Below are 13437 nucleotides of genomic sequence, written 5' to 3'. Positions count from 1 at the left end.
TGATTTCTGACAAGCTATACTGGACTTCTTTTTCTTCCATTTTTTCCTACTTCCTGTCATGTGATTGTTCTATGCAACGAGAATCAGTCATTAATATGTGCCAGATAGAGGATTGTGTGGTTGTTCCATAAGCACATGTTTATGTCCTTAATGAATTCCTTCTACCATGTTATTCCTGATCTCCCTTAATACCTTCACAGTGCCTGAGAAGAAAAAGGCTTCTGTTGAATTAATGAAAGAAGGACACTTGATACTAATAGTTGACTCTACTTTCTTTTATGAATTTATTTTACATCCTGGCCGCAGTTTCCCCTCCCTTCTCTCCTCCAGTACCTCCTCCTCCATTTCTGTTTAGGAAAGGACAAGTCTTTCATGAGTATCAACAACATATGACATAGCTGGAGCTGTGTTGGTATCCAGGGGCCAAGCTGCTGCTGGGGCCTTGCCTATCTGGGTGGTATTCACTGCCCATGGGGCCGTGGTGACATCCAGACCCAGACTGCTGCCTAGGACCATGTCTGCGTCTGTGGTCCTACTGATGCGTGGGGACTCATTTTTTTTTTTTATGCACCAACCAGTCTAATTGATTATCAACTTCTCTCAACTATTCCTACTTTATACACCTCCACTGGGTTGATTCATACTCAAATGCACAGCTACTCATCTATATAATATGTTACTATGGTCACTTACTATTTTCCAATTATCTCTCAACTTCTCTCCAAAATGTTTTACATATGTACAATTTCACTTTTTAATTTTTGTTGTTTTTAGAGACAGGGTTTCTCTGTGCAGCCCTGGATATCCAAGGACTTGCCCTTTGGAATAAGTTGGCCTTGAACTCAGAGATACTCCTGCCTCTGCTTCCCTAGTGCTGGAATTAACAATGTATGCCACAACCACCCAGCTAGTTTCACCTTTAATGGCCGCCTTCAATTCCAGTTCATCACTTATATTAGTCCTTGGTAACTGTTCTAAATTCAGTACATGGCACAAGTAACCTTTCCTGTCTTTCCTTTATTTGATGTTTTTTCTATCAATTTATTCTCCTCCAAAATGAAACTCTACCTTTATACCTTGGTCTATGCATTAAGTAGCTTTCCATCTCATTTAACACCTCCTACTTTTATGATTGCTTTCATATCAAAATCATATTTGTTTAATGAGATTACAATTTTCTTAGTCTATAAATCTATTCAAACTTTGTTAAAGGTCTTCAAAGATTCAGATGGCATCATCTTTATACAACTCCCATACCATTCAGTTACTATTCAACAAATCAGTCATTAAATTTATGAATTCTAAGAAAACAAGGTTTAATACTAATCCTCACTTACGAATTCTTAAAACTCACTTCTGAACCCATAATATGTCTAGGACAAAACCAAAATTATTCTTAATCTTGAGGCTCTTTGAAACTTTAGGGAAAGTTGAGATATTTATTTACTTATTAAATTGTTATGTTGCATAAGTTTCATTAAAGGAGTAGAATTGTAAATGGACATGCTAAAATTGTGTGATCTATATATGTACTCACAAATGTAAACACACATATTTCACATAAAGGAGTTGGGAAAACAAAGATTCCTCAGACATGTTTTAAATGAGTTTAATTATGTGACCCCAAAGCCAGGTGTTCTAGCAGCATTGCTGGTATTTTGCATTAGGAAAATATATTATAAACAAAGTGTTAAATATAGCTTCTTCCAAAGGACACAGATTCTTAAGAGCCATTTATTTGCACATTGCTTAGCAACAAAATCATAGCATTAATAAAATTTAGAAACTGAGAATGCAAAATATTATAACTATAATTTTTCCACATCCTCTTGTGAGATATAGACACAATTTTTCTATTATGTGCAATGAGAAACTTAACAATACAGTTCAGACAACCCATTAATATTTAGTTTTGGTAAAGGGCATATTTTGAAAGATTTAGAGACTTTCCTGTATACTCAACCTATTAGTTTTTGCAAAGACACTATGGTAAATTGAATGGATAAAATCTGTGAAGAAAGAATTATAATTTTAAAGTGCTTTTGACATATTTAGGAATATTTTAGCAGCAGTCTATATGCTACTTTCATTATGCTGATCTGACTGCTGAAAATAGAACAAAAATTCCCTTAAACTGAACAAGAGTAATTTATGTGAAATATAAGAATACTTTTGGTTTAAAAATAAGTTATGGGCTGTGGAGATGGCTCAGCCATTAAAGGCTAGGCTCACAACCAAAAATATAAAAATAAGTTAGATATAATAGTGAAATTTGAGGAAAACTATATTTTGCGTTTGCTATAGTAATTAAATACATGCAACCTAATTTGTCCCAAAGAATTAAGATGTAGATAATAGAGTAAAACCAGTAACCAAATTGTAAATGTCTTCTCTTTATTATGAGCACAAAATGGTTTAATTTGATAAAAATAACTAAAAGTTACATATTTATTGATGATTATTTTTAAAAGATCATTGTTTATGTAACATGGTGATGTTTGGTGAAACTGTTGAGGAGGTATTGCTGCACTACACCTGTGATAGTGACTTCTCAACCCATTTCTCTTTGCAAAGTGAGAATTTAAAAGAGAGTATCTGTTGTTTTTCGTCTAGAAGTCCATGTACTCTTTGGAAATATGCATTCATTTTGTAGTGATGCCAAATGTGAAGGAATTTGGCATTCTTTAAAAATATCTCTGTTCTTTCCTACAAATTTCTTTTCTCCTTGACTTCTAATAGCTAGCTTATATCATACTTGAGGTGAAAAACTATGATTGGAGAAAGGTTACTGGTACATTTGTCAGTCCCAGAACCACGGCTTGCCATTTTAGAAAACTGAGAGAAAAACTAACCATGCCCATTCAGTTAGGAAGTCTGGATTATAAGGTATTAGTACATCTGCAGACTGGACTCAATCACATAAGCAATCTATCAATAAATAAACTATAGATATGTGTTCTTTGTCCAATTAGATCCTAGTCAGTGAGGCTCAGGTGATCTTCCCTAATGTTAAAATTTTGTACATATCACCATATATGAATTCTGCAAGGATAGTGTGTGCTACAAACTTTACTTGATATGTCCCTCCATTTGGTTGAGTATTATTTGTATCCTTCTCTGATATTAATCAATAAACAGAGCTATAAAAATAGTTTTTAACAAGTCTGTAAGTCTTCAGGGTGAAATTTCATCATCGAAATTATGTTTAGAAACTATACTTATAACTGATGTCAGAGGTAAATAAATCTGAGTATTGTTTCCTCAAACTTTGCACTTGGGCTAATCCTAAATGGACATAGAGTATTATGTGAATCTGAGGACAGAACACTATGAAGAAAGTTGAAATTCAAGTAATGAAGATGGAAAAATCCTTTTTTAACCTTTCCACAGTTATAGGTACTCTAGAATTGTTCTAGCAGCTTACATAATATCATGAGAAGATGTTATTTTTGTCAACTTCTGATTTGAAAATGAAAACAAACAAAATTATTGATCATCTATCATTGTTTATATAAGTTGTGTTCAGTAGAATATTAATCAGTAGGGGATGACATTTATATTTTCCTCCTCTATGGCTGGTTATTAGATCAATCCAGATTACTCATTAAAAGGTGTTAAGTCACCAACCAGTCATGTGGAATATGATGCTTCCATATCAAAGACGGCCATTGAATATTAAGTGTCACTTTCTGTAGTGGGTAGAAAGAAGTACTATTTTATTCAGACTCCAAAAACATACAATTAATGTGTCAGACTATGATAATCTTGTGGATTTTTTCTTTTACTTGTGGAGTTTTGTTTTTTAAACTTAGCATCATATATATCTCACTAATATACTTTGAAGCTCCCTGTATCTTGATAATACACAACAGCGTGGTATTCTGTGGGATGATAAAGGTTTCTTTAGACTATGTGATGATATAGGGCATGAAACTGCTCTAGGTACGAAGCCAAAGTGTGAAGTTATGCTATTATTCCTGTCACAGCAGGAAAACCCTCAGCATCATTTATGCTGGAACATGGAAGATGAATGCGATGGTCAGTCACTGCAAAGGATGTATTGCTTCCCTCCATATGAGTTTAAAACCCAGAATGATATTACTGCTTGATTATAATTTCTAAATATACATAATAATTCTTGTGCCTCATCTAGGTTTGCATTAGGCAAAATGAGTTTTATATTAACCTATCTACTATCAATTCTTTAATGGTGTAATTGATCTTTACAACAATCCAGGAAACTAGTACAGCTTTAAGTTAGCTATCTTGGCAGAAAGGGGAGAGTAGTTATAAAATTTATCATTGATACTATCCACTGTCATAGTCCTTAGTCTTTGAATTCAGGAACCAATGTGTGTTTAAGTTATAAAGATTATGTTTTAAGACTATGCTCTGGACTTTCTGTAAGAACTATTTAAATCACAACATCATTTAATTTTCTGTCTGTCTCCTTGTTTGTCTATCTATAGATTTGGAGATAAACACAAGTTCACAGCCATTTAATAGACCTGTCGCTTAGTACAATATTTTTGTTTCATTTCTGTTGTGACAAAATATCCTGACATAAAGCAACTTAAAAAGGAAACAGCTTATCTTACCTCAAAATTCCAGATTATAATCTATTTTTCTGGGAACTTATAGTGACAGGAGCTTGAGGTAGTTGATTCTATCACATTCATAGTCAATAGCAGTGAGGAATGAATGCATACATGCTCATTTGTTTGCACTTAGCTTGATTTCTCTACTATTCTGCAGTTCAGAATACCTGGCCTAAGGAATGGTGCCATTCACAGTGGGCGGGGTCTTCCCACACAACTAATTTAATTAAGAAACCTTACACAGACACGTCCACAGTCAAACTTGATGTAGAAAATCCATTGTTGAGACTCATTCCCAGGTGACTCTACGCATTGTCAGTTAAATCTAGCTGTCACAAATAGTTCTGGTATAAATAGCTGAGAATCCCTCTGTAGACTAACAGTATACTATACATATTAGGCTATATCACAAGGTCCTTCCGACAATTAAATGACTAGAGTTAAGTTTGACAAAGAGAGTGTTTTATTGCCTTTAACTGGACACCATGCCTACTATCATTTGCTTTGATTACAAGAAGTACTTACACTTAATTGACCATCTAGTCAAAGATTCCTTTACTGTCCTTCAGTCAAGAATTTGAGAATTTTCTTGGATTTAATGGCTCAAGAACACCCCGTTTCTCTACTACAAATACAATACCACTCAAAAAACTTAGTCACACATAAGGACAGATATTCCTTTAATATATGGTGAAGCCATCATGTATTAGTCACATCTCTACAGAGAAGTAAAGCTAAGTCAAGAATAACGTTCAGATTACAAAACACAATTTTGTTCACTGTTTTAGATAGTAAAATGGCATTGTTTCCTGCTATTCTGAGAGCAGGAAAATTAATTCCACAGTACATACTTATACTGTTAAGATTCTATTAGTCTAAAAATCTTAAAAGCAACTTTAGATATTTTGGGAGTGTATTACAGAGTAGTAAAGTTTCCTTGATTATATAAGTTATTTTATTGTTAAAATGAATGATAATCAAAGTCTTAAGAGACAATATATAATAAAATTTGCGTAAAATGATATAAGTGGACACAAGGTGACTAATTACTGGTATTTTTCCATAGAAACGAATAGCTGGCCTATATACATATGATTAAGACAGAGACATGCTAGGCCTTTAGGGCAAAAGATTGAGGAAGACACTAGAAGATGGATTGGTAAAATTAATATTATCAAAATGTCCATCCTATCACAATCAATTTACATATTCAATGCATTCCCAATCAAAATCCCCATAACATTCTTCACCAAAATAGAAAAAAATTCTGTCATTCATATGGAGCCCCAAGAAATCCTGGATAGCTAAAGCAATCCTGAGCAAAAAAGAGCCATGCTGGATGTATTACTATACCAGATTTCAAGCTATATTTTGGAGCTACAGTAAGCAATGCAGTGTGGTACTTGCATAAAAACAGACGTGTTAATCAATGGAACAAAATAAAAGATCCAAACATTAATACATACAACCTTAGCAATCTGATATTTGACAAACATGCTAAGATTATATACTGGAGAAAAGACAACATCTTCAACCATGGTTCTGGGAAAACTGGATGCTCACATGTAGAATACTGCAATTAGACTCATATCTTATACTTTTCCTGAGAATCAACTTCCAATAGATCAAAGGTCTCAAAGTAAAAACCTGAAACACTGGAGTTGCTGGAGCCTGTAAGAGGTATAAGTGTAAGAAGGACTTAAAATACTCCACTCCTCAGAAATTAGGGCTAAGAACTGACAAATGGGACATCTTAAACCTGAAAAGACTTTGAACAGCCAAGGAAAGAAATTGAGTGAAGATTGAGCTCACAAAGTGGGAGCGATTCTTTGCAGGGAATCCACAGATTCTTGATCGAAGGATAGTAAAGAATTATTTGCATGAGATTGACAATAAATTTGAAATACTTATGGCAGAAGGAGGATATGAAATGAAGATGGCTGTTGTTTATATCAGTGGTATAGGGATACAGGGATGCCACATGTTTAGGGCCAGAAAACAATAAGAACACTGTTAAGAATCAATAGATTCTGAAAAAAATAGAGGAGGTAATAGAAGCAGTCAAGAGTCAAAACTCTCAGTCATTTATATCTAAAATTCACTGTGCAAATACATCAACTCCTCGCCCTGCTGAGGTGTCATTTTGTCTGTCTTGATATTGCTCAGGTCCTTGGCATGCAGTCAGCTCTGCTATGAGTTCATTTGTGCCCTGCCCTAGCATGTTAAGAAAGCAGTTTCTCTACAGCCATCCATTACCTCTGGCTTTGACAACCTTTCTTTCCTCTCTGTAATAATCCCAGATCCTCAGGAGGAGAGGGTGTGATTCAAATGACCCATTTGTGGCCGAGCTGTCCACAGTCATATTCTCTGAATGTTGACTAGTTGTGTGTGAGTCTCTGTGTTAATCTCCATCTACAGAAAAAAAAAAGATGCTTTTCTGATTTGGGTTGAGAGACATACTAATTTATGTCTATAAAAATAAGTACTTAAGAGGTGTTCAATATTGTATTCATTCAAGAAATAGCAGTACTAAGTTCTTCTTAAGGGTCTATTCTCTACCCAGGTGTAGGTTCTTGGACTCATTAATGGTGTCAGATGTTAGTTCTGTCTTATGGAGATGGCCTTAAATTAAAAAACTGCTTTGTTACACGAATGACATTCATGACACTATTACATCAGTAGTCATATCTTGCCAGGCCACTCACCTTGTAGCCACGGGGTTCAGAGTTTGGCTAGACCATTAATTTATTCATCGGTGGTAGAGAGAGCACCTACCAGCAATGAGAACTAGCCAAACTGGTAAAGCTATACTATTGGCAATTGATGCCTATCAGGAGAAGAGGAGTCAGTTTTCTTCAGAATGAGACCTCTGAGAGGCTACCGTGTTCCAGGAGATAGTACTATACCCACGCACATACTAGTAGCACTGAGTGGAGTCAGTGGGCTTAAAAGGAAAAATGTGTTAAATGGAAGGAAAAGTGATGGGTAGAATATTGGAGGAATTAAAGTATAGGAAATGGGGATAGATTTGTTTAAAATGTATTATGGCATATGTAAAATTCTCAAATAACAAAATGTAGCATTTTATTTTTAAAGATTAAAGTATAATTATATTGTTTTTCCCTTTTCCAACCTCTCCCACTACCCCTTCCTCACTTCCTCACAAATTCATTTCTTTTTCTTTAATTGTTACTGGTTGTGTGTGTGTGTGTGTGTGTGTGTGTGTGTGTGTGTGTGTGTGTGTTTAAAGCAACTAAATATATAAATGCAGTCTTCTGGGAAAATTTCAGGGCCGGCCACATTGGTATTGGATAAAAAAACTGGAAATGAAAATGGAGGTGAAAACAGTGGCCACTGAAGAAATATGATAATCATAAGAACATACTTTTAAAACCTGAACTTCACTGAACTGTAAAATCTAAAAGAAATAGAGAAGTAATTTCTTTAAAGTACAAATAATAACATATTATTATTATTATTATTAATCCTATAAGACTTATGTTATTAGAAGGAAATTGAAATCGAAAGTAAATATTAAGAAAAATCTATGAATGGAAGTAGAAAATCATTATGTTAAGTGAAAGAAGCCACACACCAGGAAGACAAATATCACATGAGCTCATTCACAGAATATAAAAAGTTGGTCTCATAAAAGTTGACTAGAAATGTACTTTCCACAGGCTAATATGATTGGAAAGGCTGATCAATGATTATTAGATAGTTTAGGTAGGTGTAACAAGTTCTTGTGTGCTATTCCGTAACAGAGTAACCATAGACAGGGATATTGTATTGCATATTCATATCTCAGGATACTAGAAAAAGGGGTTTTCAATATTTTCATTATAAAGGAATGATGATTGATTGTAGCTAGACATAGTCATTCTGATTTAAAACAGGACAGTGTAAATATTGATTGGAACATCTTATATTACTCTGCAAATATGTTATCATTGTGATTTCATGCATCATTTAAAAGAGGCATAAAAGTTAATCAAAAAGATATTGAAAATGACATATTTCCAGAGATTAAAAACCAATATATGATATAGTCCTGTAAAGTCTATAAACTGGACGTGTGTCTTATCCACTGTTCTGATTCTGTGAAAAGACACCATGACGAAGGCAACTATATTTTTATATAATTTTTATATTTTTTTATAAAAGAAAGCATAATATTGGGGTTTGCTTAGAGTTTCAGAGGTTAGTTCATTACCATCATGGCAGGGAACATGGTAGCACACAGGCAGACATTGTGTTAGTAGTTGAGAATTCTACATCCTGATCTCTAAGGCTGAGGGGGGAGAGACTCTAGGATTGGCATGGGCTTTTGAAACCTCAAAGCCCACGCACAGTGGGCACACTTGCTCTAACAAAGCCCCACCACCTAATCTGTGTAATCTTTTCCAATATTGCCACTTCCTGATGAATATGAATTCAAATACATGAGTCAATGGCATCATTCTTATTCAAACTACCACAGTATGTTTGAAAAACAAAAAGAATATTGATACACAGGCAAGACAGAAATAGGTAAGAAGTAAGTTGAAAATATAAATAAAAAATCCTTCTAAGTTAAGAAGGAAAATTTGAACTTTTTATAAATGTAACAGTTTGCCACCAGAAGCAAATTAAATTTTTTTTTCCAAGAAAGATCCCATCTATGCTGTTGTATGGAAAGAGAGTATAAGCCCATAAGCCCAAATAATAGAAAGACTATACTGGTTAAGGGATCATGTGGTGCTATGAAACTAGGAGATGGTCTTTGATTAAGAATTGTTAATGGGAAATAGAGAAATGAATATGGTGCTATCATATGGAACTGTTTGGAAATGTTTGAAACTGCATGACTTGTCAAGAATTGAGATGTGAAGGATAATAGAGCACATAAATCAGAAAGACCCCGTTTTGTATCTTGAGAACATAAGGATTGAATGGTTGCATTTACTGACATGAAGAAATTTTTGAAACAAGTTTGTAAAAGAACAGCATTGTGTGATGAGCTTTTAGGCATGATAAATTTGAGTTATCCACCAGAAATCCAATTGAAGGTGTTGTAAATCAGTCCTTGGATATATTCCCAGCAAAATCTTGCTCAGCAGAAGATGACTATATATTATTTCAACAATCACTCCAACTGAATTGTAAGACTCACAGAGAAATCTCTCATCTTAATATTTGTTTCCAGAATCTCTGCTTGAAACACAGATTTTGCTAAATTACAAATTTGAGACTAAAAGGATGTTAAGAAAATGGGACAGCATTACATTTATGAAGACACTAATACATACACGTGTACTTCCTTTGACCTATGGTTAGTATGCCGCAGTGCAGGAGGGCTCAGTGAGTTTTTTCTACTGGCTGCTATGTAAACAGGAAGTTGCGGCACATGTAATTTCTATATTTTAATGTAGAAATAATAGTGCTTGAGACTTCACTTTTGATGGTAATGTGAAAAGCCCCATGGATCTACTATCCAACAAAATTAGCAATACAAGTGAAAAAAATATTCAAGCAAGCAACCAAACAAACCAGAAACTCTTCAAAGAAAATTGTCCTAAGGGCATGGAACAAATAAACATTTACTTAAAATGATAAAATTTGATAAGGACAGAAATGATTGATCTCATTTGAATAAAATTACAGTTTTTTCTTATCCCATCCTCCTAGCTCAGTTTGATGGGAATTCTATCTTTAGAAGGAATAATTAAAAAGATGGGGCTTACTCTCCTGTCATCTACTTAACTTACTGGAATGGACCGCCATTATTTACCATGCTCTTTAATTTTAGGATGAACAAGTTTAACCACTTGGGGGCACTGTTCAGATATTAAGTGCTCATGTCTTCCCTCATCTTTCATGCACAGATAGAGGCTCTGCCCTTGCTATCCCAAGCTGATGGCAACCCAAAGACCTTGATTTGGTTTTCTCTGGCTTGCTCATGGGGCAGAAATTCCATTAAGGAAAGACAAGGAAGGACTATCATAGGCTATTGCTCTATCAAGTGTCCTAAGTAGAAGATCAATGTGTTGATTGGAGAGTGAGACAATTCAAGAGAAAGGAAAGCTCTGAGACTTTCCCCAAAGGAGTTGGCTTTATTTGAAACAGTGTGTGTGGAAAGCTGAAGCCTAAGTGTGCTGTAAAAAACATTAGCCCCTCTTTATTAGGGGCAACTAAAACTACAGTCCTCATTGTTCAGCTGAGAACAGAGAATGATACATGGAAGGATAGGTCTCCTGGGCTAGAAAAAAAAAACAACAACACAGACTAGATGAAAAATTTTATACTTGCATGGGATTGGCCTAGGCACCCTGAATATATGTTACACTTCTGTAGTTTGGTCCTCTTGTGGGAATCCTAACAGTGGGAATGGGGGCTGCCTGTGACTCTTACTGGCTTTTGGGACACTTGATACACTGTGTTATATTGCTATCCATGGGAGACCTGTCTTTTCCTGAACAGAAATGGAGGAGGAGTGGATTGAAGGGGTAGGAACAGAGGTGGGTAGTGGGGAGGAGAAACTGTGGCTGGTGTGTAAAATAAATAAATAAGTAAAATGAAAGCAGCTATTATTAGTTCAATCTCACTTCTAAGTGTAATACTATATGTGTCAGACAGCTTAACAGAGATATCTAGGAAAAATGGGGTAAAAAAAAAGCCCTGCAGATAGCATTGTCTTCTTGGGTGACTGTACACATGTTCAAAGATGAGCTCTATGAGTACCCTCAGGGTGGGAGACAGACTCGAGGAGTAGAACACAGGGAACTCGTAAGACAATCCAAGCAAAATGAAAATTAGTACTTCCATGAGAATTAACTCACTGTGGTAAGGCGAACTCACTCACGTTATCATTGCATTTTTTCTAGTCATGAGTATGAAGCCCTAAGGCTTAAAACACTGCCCATTATGTCCTGCAACCCAACACTACTATGTTGAGAATAACATTTAAATTTAAGCACTTTGGGGAGACATGTTCTAACCACAGCAATCAGTACCTGATTAACAAAGTTAAGGACTTATCACAATATAAAACATATTCATTGTGTTTAACGAGTCTTAAGTTGTTCTGGTATTTATTGACTCAGTAGCTCAGTATAGCAGAACCATTTGAATCAAATATGGCTAATATTCAAGGTAAGATTTGTCCTCAAGTATATATCACTTTGTCTCTGTGCCTATAAAATTAAAACAACTATAACACACACAATAATAATTTAAAAAGTGCAGTGACATTATTAGTATAAAACATGAAGTTGAGATTGGAGGAGTATAGTTCTGTTTCTTTTTGCTTAGTAGCAGAAGACTCAAAGTTAGTTAAAGATAGAATCTGATAAATATTCAGACTTAAATTACTCACCTTCCTATGGAACATCTATCATTCTATCCTCCATCTATCTATTCTTTTCATGACTACCAATGTCTATATCTAGTCTATCAATCAACATTTAAGTACTGTCTATTATATGTTTAAAATTATAAAACAGTACCTAGGAGCTGGCAAGATTTTTCAGTGTGTGAAGTCACTTGCCACGATGCCTGATGATCTGAGTTCAATTTCCAGAACATACATGGTCCTAGTAGAAAGCAGTGTTTCTCCATTGTTTCTGCTTCAATCTCGTCCTTGAATTCCTATCCTCACTTTTCTCAGTGAACGACCATGATCTGGAAATGTAAGAAATATAAATCCTTTCATCTTCTAAGTTGGTTTTGGTCAGAGTGTTATGTAGCAATGTAAAGATAACTGGAACATATACAGTGAAAGGAGAGAACTGACTCCTTCATGTTGTAGCATATGCATGTCCCTTCCCCATGCACAGTAAATGCAAAAAAATAAAAGATGATAATTTAAAAAAGATAGTTGGCTATTTGTAAACAACACTGATATTGGATGTTTTTATATAGGGACATAATATTATTTTAATGAAGCCTTCTAATACTTTTCTGCATTAATGTCTTTTTTTGGCTTAAATGCACTTTAAAATTTTTTTGTATTACATTCTTTCTAAAATAAAACTGAAAATTATACAGTCAGCTTTACCCAGTAAATTTTATGTATCAACTTGGCTATGCTGTGGTGCAGCTTTGTTTGGTCAATACCAGTCTAGACATCTCTGTGAAACTGTTTTTAGATCTGATTAACATTTAAATAAGTAGACTATGAGTGACCAGATTACTTCCTATAACATGGGTGGAGCTCAGACACTCAGTTAAGGTTTTAAGAGGAAAGAGTGAGAGCTCACAAAGAAAGAGGGGGTCTGTCTCTGTGTTATGCTTGGCCTGAAAGCTGCAGCATTGACTGCTGGGATTTCTTGCTCCTTAGATAAACTTCCCTGCAGATTTGGTTTGTCAATCTACAATCACGTGAGTCAATTCATTAGTCTCCTTTGTTTCAAACTTAACATAGAAATGTCTGAATGAAGGTCTATATTATATGTATATATTGCAAGTGTATGTATAGATTTTGAATATATTCTTTATAAATGTACTTTTATACTTTTTATATTACATTCCTACACACACACACACACACACACACACACACACACACACACATTTATATTTGAGAAATCTGACTAAAATAGGTTGCTATGAAGAATTTTCTTCTCTAAGAGTCTGAAATTCATTAATTTGAATATTAAATATACCCCATGGAAGCAAATCTTTTATTAGTGCATTAAGAAACTTTAAATAAAAAAATTTCAATACAAACACTGGGTAGCTTTAGGAATTTTTGAATATTAAATGTAAAACTGGTTCAAAGAATGAGTTATAAATAGTACTAATAAAACTATACAATAATATATTAATGACTTTTATCTTAGACAATATTTATTAGGATAAT

The sequence above is a fragment of the Peromyscus eremicus genome, chromosome 15 (genome assembly GCF_949786415.1).
Source record: "Peromyscus eremicus chromosome 15, PerEre_H2_v1, whole genome shotgun sequence".
NCBI classification, from domain to species: Eukaryota; Metazoa; Chordata; class Mammalia; order Rodentia; family Cricetidae; genus Peromyscus; species Peromyscus eremicus.
This window is presented reverse-complemented; position numbering follows the sequence as displayed.